The 9952-nt window shown below is 31.9% G+C and overlaps 1 protein-coding gene across 5 annotated transcripts in view; it reads left to right on the top strand.

Moving 5' to 3' along the window:
* The window catches only part of LOC148619895 (uncharacterized), a 42449-nt gene extending 36868 nt beyond the window's left edge, over positions 1-5581 (top strand). For all 5 annotated transcript variants that reach the window (XR_015921665.1, XR_015921664.1, XR_015921663.1 and 2 more), the window contains one exon: positions 140-5581. The gene's annotated coding sequence lies outside the window, so the exon portion shown is untranslated. The remainder of the gene's footprint in view (positions 1-139) is intronic.
* The last annotated feature ends 4371 nt before the right edge of the window (positions 5582-9952 follow it).

The following is a 9952-nucleotide window of genomic DNA, read 5'->3' as shown; positions in this document are numbered from 1 at the left end:
ACATATATGAAAACGTATTTCACAACACATTGAAATCTAATTGTCATATTAAAATGCTTTAAAAAGACTCCCTGTTAAAACTATATTGACCACATATGTATATTTAATAACCAATTCATGTTCATTTTTCTATCCACAGATTTATCTTAACAAAAGAAGATATGTTAATAAGCATGGAACTTCAAAATTCATGTTGCCATATCCTGCATCAATTGCAACAAGACTGAATATATATTGTAGTTGAGCACAATTCAGGTTCACCATGTAAAACTTGTTATTTGTTAATCTTATGATTATTTTTAAGTATTTTGAAATGGAATTATTTATTTTGATATAGGTTTATCCTGTTTCAGGCTTTTGTTAAAATATTTCCAATTATATTGTTTTGTTGGCAATTTGTTATGGACTATGAAGGTTTTTTTTTTTAATTTTTATCTTGTTCATTCCTATAAGAATAACCAACAAACTATTGACATTGAAGCTGAAAATCTAATTGTTTGACCGGTGTTTGTTTTTCCCATGTTGAAATTTTAGCAGCATTGTTGATGAAATATTACTGTGTACTTTTGAGGTGTCTTTTTTTAACTCACCTGGATCAAAGCTTCCAGTGAGCTTATGTCATCGCTTTTCATCTGTGGCCCGTAAACTTTTCACATTTGCTCAATTTCATAAAAACCCCTTGACCACGTTTTACAAAACTTGGCAGAAATGATGTAAGCAAAAGCCTATATAAAATATTTATGTTTAATTCCACTTGATTAAATAAGATGACCGTTAGAAGCCATTTAAGCTTCTGATTGGCCAATTTTCAATTACTCTGAAACCACCGGTGCCAATGTTTTGAAACTACCCCATACAGGTCCGGGAGTCAAAAGAATAGGCCTGCAGCAGTGCTAAGCTTGTCGTAAAAGGTGACTAAATAGTGCTCAGAAACCTAGCCAGGGGCTAGGCGCTCTGCCCACAGAGCAACTGGGATGTGTGCCCCAGGTGGTGGAATGGAGTACCCCTGGTGTGTTACATGTGGTTGTAAGGCTATAATACAGAAAACCTGACCGCAAACCATGGTGGTGCACCGTGTTGGGAAAGATGCCATGTTTCTCGCACATTAAAGAACCCTGCTGTGGTATTCGATAGTAGGAACCTTTGCGCTCCGCCACAGGAGGCTAAATTGCCCGACCCTACCCATCTCTCCCAATTTCCAGTGGCAATCAAAATTTGTCAACCCCATTATCCTTGTGTCCCATCCCTTTTTCATTTCATCATCATTTCATGTTCATTTTATCATCCATTTCATGTTCATTGTCTGAATATAGCTGAAATATTGCTGCTCGGACGTTAAACCCCAACAAACAAACAAACAAACAATGTTTTGAAACTTGATAGGGTTAATGACCTCAATGCTGTCTACCAGCAATTAACTTTTTCGTTTGGGCCAGGTGGCTCAGCATGTCACTGTGGCCACTCAGTTGCCATTGAAACCCTATTGGGAAACACATTTTGCCTACATCTTTGCGTTTACGACCAAACTGGACAGAAATAAGTATAAGGACAATTTTATCATCTGATAAAATTTTAGTTCTACTTGATTAAACAAGATGACCCCCAGATGCCATCTAATGAAGCCTCTGATTGGCCAATTTTCAAAGATCAACTCCTCTGAAACCACATGTGCCAATGTTTTGAAACTTATAGTGTTAATGACCTCAATGCCCTCTACAAACGATCTCCTATTTCGTGTGGCACAGGTGACTGTGGCCACTCAGAGTTGCCATAAAAAACTATGGGGAAAAACATTTTTTCCTATATCTTTGCTTAAACTGAGCCAATGATGACCAAAATTTGCAGAACTAATGATAGGGACAACTTTAATATCTGATAAAAATTTGGTTCCATTTGATTAAACTAGATGGCAGACAGAGGAAATTTAAGCTTCAAATAATCACATGATATGACCGCATGATTTCAAATTCTCAGGGTGAGTAATTCAGGCTCTCTAGAGCCTCTAGTTACATATCATTTTAGATTGTTTGTTTTTTTAAATTATTCTTAAATGACCTCAAACAATAGTTGTGGTTATTTAATGATATGGTGCTGTCAGCATCATCTATAAACATGGTTTTTGCAATAACTTGAATTTAGGCAGTGATTATAAATTTTACAACAAGGCTCTTTCCTATGAAAGGGAAGGTTTTTTTTTTTATTTTTAGAGCTTTTGACTTCAAGATAAAAACCAAGTATTTCATAGAATTTAATATACATGTGTAACTCTGGTAAAGGCAAGTGTTTTGCACATACTATACTAGAAAGGTCAAAGTGGAGTTGAGTTTGGGGATTAAGACTTGAAATATAAGGGAATGAGGGACCAAAAAGAGACCAGAAATCAGCATTTTCCTGATGTCTGAATGATAACTACCGGTAAGTTTAAGGGAATGAATCTCTTTGAAATTGTACCACAAGGTGCCATACAACGAAAAGAAAGCCGGGATTGAATTTGATTTGGGGGTTGTTACTTGAACATCTTTAGAATTTGAAGCTAAAATTGGCCACAAACAGGTATTTCATGATTTCTAGATAATAGCTTGACTATTCTATATTAATGGATCTTTTTGAAATCATTTCATAAGGTATCGAGCCACAAAAGGAAAGCTGTGATTATAATTTCAACTCTTAGGGATCGGGGCGAAAGAAATTGTTAGGAACATACATTTTATGATGTCAGTACAATAACTTGACTGTAATTTAATAGCTCTTTCTAGTTTTTTTAAATTGTGCCTCCAGGTGCCATTCCAAAAAAAAAGGCTGGAATTGATATTTGGGGTTGTAACTTGAATGGTTTAGACCTAAGTAGCCAAATTTGGTCAAAGTTGTATCCTGTGTCAAATATTTAATTGTAATCAAATTGCAGAAGTATGGTGTGTCCTGCCTTGCTCCAATTGTTATGGGTTATACATCTGCAGTTGTATCATGCTGTACTACCAGAAAAGTGCTGGTGGTTTGTAGCTTTTGTAACCACAAAAGACTGTCGGGAATTAATTTTTGGGGTAATGACCCTATCAAAACATTATTTAAAAACATTTTCCTGTTTTCTGGAAAGTAGCATGTGTTAAAGTATGAATCTCCATGAAATTGTACTTAATTGATCCATACTATAAATCAAAGATTGGAATTTTTATGAGGTTTGATTTTGGAAATAAGGATCAAACAGGGCAAAAAAGCATTTTCATGAACCTATGGTTTTGTTTAAGAAAACTGATGAGAACAAGATAACAAGTCACCATCTTGGATTCTTAATTTGTTATTTTAATAATCTTGTTTTCATTTAATTGTTAAGTTTTGAAGTACATTGGGCAGTATTCACATTTTTACATATCTCAAGTATTCATATCTATGCAATCCAAAGATATTCTAAGCCATTTTAACTGTTATAGCAAGATCTGCCATAAATGAATACATGACTGTATCTTTTTAGTGCCTATCTGGTAATATTATTGCAAGAGATTTTATTAACATTACCTTATTAGTGTTTTATATAAAATATTCAAATGCAGCAACAAATATTTTAGGATGACAATTCTAACATTGTCTGTCTCAAATATTTTATACATAAGTTCTTTGTTATATAAAATTTTAATTGTTAATATTTTCACAGAAATTATCAACTGTTGCATTAGAATGGAGATTTTGAAGACTTATATATCATTGTCAATCTTGATTTGAGGGTGGCAAATATCTCTTTACCACCATCAAATCAGTGATTGACACCTCAAAATCTTTCAAGTACAATTTTTATCTCCACATTGTGTTGTGAATTGAATTCATGTATTTCATATTGCAATAACTGGTATATATTTTGTAGTGACAATCATGACATAATAATTATTTTTATTTCACTCTTTTGCTTTATTTGCATTTTAGCTTAACTTGAAGATCACTTTGAATTGATTGACATGTTTAGAGAGCTACATTTTTATTTTTTATGGGAGTGTGAGGAAGAAATTTTCTTTTTATTTTTTTAACAATACAATATTAAATATCCTGTTATTTTTTCTATATTCTGTGTGCCTTTTCTTCAATAAAACTTGGGTCCTGCCTTTTTATTTCAAATTTTATCCTAACCCTGCCCCCTAAAAAAGGAGAAAAAATCAAATTGTAGTTCCCTTAAGGGATTTGTGTAATACTATGGGAATATGTGCAGCATTTTAATGTGATATATCTTAAGAATAATTTTTGCATTTTGTGATAGTTACATAGTTTGTGACAATGGTTGTGATATTAATTTTGTTTGTGTTTACCTTTATATTTAAATCAAACAATATTCTGAATATTATTGAGAATTATTTCATGGTCATTTTTTCTACTCATTCCTGATATACTTTTATGTGTTTCTTTTCTGATGTATTTAGTCTTTTTAGTATTTTGTCATCATTTATGTATTTTTTCTAAATCAGTTGTTATTTTAATCACATGGTGCTAAAGTTTTAATAATAGAAAACAAATTTGATATTTAACTTTTTATATCTGTTAGCTTTTATTGTTATCAATTTAAATTTTATTGTTAGTAAATGGTTATGAAGGTAAAACTTAATTTTCATGAGAGGTTGAATCAGGATTATGGTCTTGACCAGACAGATAACAATGTATGCTACATATGTGGGAAATATATTGCAAGCTCCTAGGTGACTGTCTAAATAATCATGGACGGTTATGGGAGCTTATAACATTTTTGTACAATTTGCTTATCTATATTATGCGGAAATAAATTAATCTTTGTATCAGACTATATTTAGGTTTATTATAAGGTTTTTTTGGGAACTCATTCGGTGGTTACAAGGTAAAGTCTATTTTTGTCTTGGTGTCCAGTTAAAATGTACACACTGGCCAGTGGCATGATTCACGACATTCAGGTCAAATTGTTTGAAAGTGCTATGTTAGTCTTAACATCTTTCTCATTGATATATAGATTTTCTGTTTATGGTCATTTGCATATTGTTCATTCAAATATTTTTATCAATGGCAGATAGATTTTCTATCTATCCTTTTGCATTTTGCTGCTTCTTTTATTTGGATGAACGGTTTTAATCCAATCCTAAGTGGTCAACACAATGCAAAATGGTACAGAATAAATTGTGTTCACTTTTGTACATATGCATACTTTTTCCCATGACATTTGTAATTCTGTCTAAAAAAAAAACTCCCTCTGTAATAGTAGATGCTCCATCCAAACTGTAATCTGATGATAAACCAAAGATGAGTATAGATGTATGCTTGTTAGTTATGATATGCCAGTAGTATTTTATTGTAAACATTGTATTGCTTAATTTTTATGTATTTATTTACTTAGTGTTTAGTTGTAATGTATGTATATGTATTTTATATATTAACAAAATTTATATTTTTGCATAAGTTTACAGGCAGTCTCCATGTCATATCTCCCTAGAAGTTCATTCTGTGTAAAATCGAAACTAGATTTTTAGAAAGCGCATTTTTTATGCAATATAACAAATGTATTGTGGTATTTCGATAAGTAGCTGTTCATTTGTCGTCCAAGTATCATACAATAACTCAATAAAGCTTTGAAGAATTTCTCTTGTTGTTGGAGAGGGAACACTCTGCTTGCATGCTTGCATACCCTATGGTGCACCTGGTCCATGTTCCCAGTTTTTAGTGACATCTGAATTGCTCATTTGCTTTTGTAACTTTATATGTATGATTTTAGTAACTTTATGTTCTTTGTTGTGTGTGTCTGTTTTCTATGTCTGGTTTTTGTCCCTGGATTGCATTCTCTTGATTACCGCTATAACCTTGATTCCCTTGGTTGCTCTTTTAACGGTAATTTGATTTTAAGACTGTAAAACGGGACGTGTATCTTGTTTTTTATCAACTTACAATTTCAAATTCTCTACCCAGTGGATGTAAAATTACTCAGATTTAGGCAAGATGTTCTGAATGATTCTCTCAAGATATTTAATCTGTTTACCTTTCATGACAAAGACTATTGTTGTACAAGTTTCGTTTTTATGTAGCCACAAAAATCGTCATAAAAGTGTATGGTGCTGTCCTCACATATGTCTCATCGTCTATAGACACTTGGTTACTTGTGCCGTTACTTGAACATGAGGTGATCTTTATATAATTTTATTTCAATGTTCGAAACCATAAAAGGAAGGTTGGTAATGATTTTAGAGGTTATGGCCAATACCTTTTTGGAAGGGGTAAAACATACATTTTATAGAATTTTATTATATAACTCTAGTATAAGCAATTGTATGTCTATGATGTTGTTCCACAGTTCCTACTGCGAAGGTTAGACAAGGGTTGATTTGGGGAGTTACAACTTTAACCGTTTAGAAATGAGGGGTTAAACAGGAACCGGAAACAAACATTTTCATTATGTCCTGACAATAATTTGACTTTAAATGAATATATCTCTTTTAAATTGTACCACGAGGTGCCATACCACAAAGGTACACCTGGGATTGCTTTTGGCAGTTGTGACTTTAACCAACAAGGTGCTAAGGACTTAAAAGGGGCTAGAAAAAAAATTATCCTTGTCCGATGACTGGAAATTGTTTAACAAAGTACATGTATCATACAACCAAATGAAGGCTAGGATTGATTTTTACAATCAAACTTAAATGGTACCTCCAAATTTTATACTTCCTTTCCCAACTGTTCAGGGTTTGACCTATGCGGACATACGGTGCGCTCTGTGAGGCATGATACCTGTAAAATGCGAAACAAAATGAAGTGAATCGAAACAAAACGAAATAACAAAATGGTTTACTTTCATATAAAAAAAATAAGGAATACAATAGGTAAAAAATTGAAAAAGTCGTCAAGGTAAGAGAAGTTTTGTGTTGTCTAATATTTTTTGGAATTTTTTTAATTTGCCTATGATTAGGTACATCCATTTAAGAAGAATACCTTAATATTTATGGATGAAAGGAATATTTGTTTATTCCTTGAAATGGGAAGTGTTTGTATTTAGTGTAATGTCCATGTACTCTGTTTCACATATAAACGTAACTACATTTATCCATAAACTCATGGTTTCGTTTTGGCTTGCGACCATATATATTTGTAAATGAAGCTGTATGGCAAGCAAAAGTGGACAAAAATTAGCATTTTCTAATATTAAATAAATGATTTTTTAATAATACAAATTCATTTTCTACTAATTAGATTTCTTATATCACAAAACACTTTTTTAATATTAGATATTGATTTTTTAACATTAAAAAATGTGACTGATTTTGCAATATTTCAAAGTGATTTTCCAATATTACAAATTCATTTTCTAATATTACAAACTCAATTTGTAATATTACAAAATGTGTGATTTGTAATATTAGAAAATGAAATTTTAATAATACAAAATGAATTTTTAATATTAGAAAGTGAATTTATAATATTAAAAAATCTTTTCTAATATTTAAAAATTGATATTGAAATATTAAAAATTCATTTTCTAAAATTACAAAATATTGATTTTGTCCACTTTGGCTTGCAATAAAGCTGCAAGGGAACCAGGTTAAGCTAGGATCAAATGACGATAAAAAACGAACATAATCCAGGGGCACCAACTCGACTGAGAAAATAAACACGTTCGGGAGTGAGCAATTCAGATCATGAACTTTTTAATTAAAAGTTGTAGTATATATAATTAATTGTCTTAATAGAAATCAACAATTACTCTTATGGGGTGATGGATCGTTAATAATGATGCGGAACATAACCAAAAAAAATTTAATACACGTCTAAATATGTTAAACATCACCAAATGATGGTAAAATTTACACTGAATATTTCGGATAACCGATGTCCATCTTCAGCATACATGTAAAACTAACAAAGTTCAAGATCAAAACATCGATTCTGAAGCTGAATCACGCTGTGGGTGATTGAACTTTTATATCAAAGGCACACATACGCAAATGATAAGGAATCTGAATGAGAACGAGAAGTGGATTTTAATGTGGGAAACAATTAAGAAAAGTCAAATTATAGTAGTACGACGTATTGGTGTATAGCACATAGTGCTGTACCAGCTTTAGACTAGCACAGAACAAAGAATAACACGTTTGTATAATGTTGATTTGTTGTGACATGTATCGTTAATTTGATCCTCTATCCTACATAACAACACCTAGATGAGCAGTCCCGTACTACCATACATCGTGTACTACGATTTGAAGGACTCCTGTTTGGCCTTGAAAGAATTTTAGGAAATTTTATTCAAGAAACATTAAATGTATAAAGTATATCTTGTTTAACACACTCACTTTCAAAATCTCCATCCTATCATTTATATCTTAAATGATGGAAAAATAGTCACAGGAAGTGAAGAGTAGTGATTTTAACCTAGTAAAATTGGCGGAAAAATTCAAATTGATAAAATGTATTTTGTTTTGAAAATATTATGTTTATCAAAGAAATTGGTTTTATTTCAGTACGAATACAGTGTAGGATAAAAAAAAACTAATTTTTGAATGTAAAAGCAAATTGTTTACAGGTTTTAAAAATTAGGAAAAGATGAAATGGAACAGTTGGATGCAGTTTATACTTCAGAAATCAGAAGTAAAGAGTGACATATAGTTTCTACATATTAAGAAAAAGCAATTCTAAATAATATGGAAAACACAAATGTGTGATTACAGTTTTATTTTACATTAGTAATCTTTGAAAGTTTGTTCTTGGTACAATTTTCAGAACAATCAAAACCTCCCAGCGCTAACAGCAATTTGCTTGTAAAAATGTCGCGCAAACATAACATCGGCACGAATTAGCTGTATCGCACAAATTGGTGCAGAACGGATAGCTCACACAAACTTCCCGATTCAAAAGCAAAAAATAATTTTTAAAGTTCTTGATATGTTGAATCAATTTCTGCAGGTGTTGTCCGTTGGTAAAATGGGTTCAAAATGAAAACCATAGGAAGTTTTTGTGCCTACAATTGATGAAATCAAAGTTGCACAAGTCTGATTTCCGGATGTACACCGAACAAAGTGAATACATATACAACAGGCAGTCGAAAAAAACACTTGTTCATTTGAACTTGAAGGACACAGGTCATAAATTGTTAGTAGTTATCATTTATAATTTTATTTTGTCATCATATGATAGTACATTTTCTATAACATGAAACTCTCATTTAACATAGACTAATATAAATACTAAGTTTAAACTTACTGGTAAACTGGCTTAGAAATTATCTGTCGTATAATTTCGAATTTGATATTACTTAATAACGATTCTCAAAAGCATGCGAACTAACAAAATACGGAATATAAACAACAAGATTATTGCCGGATAATATACTTTGAGAAAAACGTGTGAATTTATCACCTAATTCAAAATGTAAAGACAGACTAAGGACAGTTCTAAAGCTAGTTCTACTGGCAGTTCTAAGAGAGTCGGCTCTATTTTAGCTGGCACTAGAACTGTTATTCTAGATCTGGCTCTACTAGGACTATAAAAACAGTTCTCGTGGAGCCAACTATAGTTAAGGAGGAAAGCTTACTGACAATTCTAACAGAGCTAGCCCTACGAAAACAGTTTTAGAGCTGGCTATAGTAAAACTGTCTAGTCTTGAAAATCAAGGGATGAAGGTTAACTTTGATAAAGGAGTCAAAAACCACAAAGAACACGATAATATGGAAAACATTTCAAAATTGAAACTATGAGTACGGAAGGGAATGTTTCATTATGCCAACTGTTCTTATATGAACACTTGTTCCATTTGTTGTCCGAGTACTCTCTGTCCATACTTGCTTCAATTTTCCAGGGCTTTACTTCTGCTACATATCAAATCTGTGTCTCATGGAGCTTTTATTCAGTTTTGATTTGGTGCTTATTGTCTTTCTAAAGTCTTCACAAAATGGAAACAAAACCACAAAATTCAATTAATCTATTTACGTAATTAGTCAGCAATTCAAAACCAGTAATCATTAAA

Source organism: Perna viridis, chromosome 4 (genome assembly GCF_037379345.1).
Source record: "Perna viridis isolate PV_CMFRI_1.1 ecotype Kerala chromosome 4, ASM3737934v1, whole genome shotgun sequence".
Taxonomy (NCBI): Eukaryota; Metazoa; Mollusca; class Bivalvia; order Mytilida; family Mytilidae; genus Perna; species Perna viridis.
Note: the sequence above shows the minus strand (reverse complement) of the source record. Positions and strands in the feature narration are given on the sequence as shown.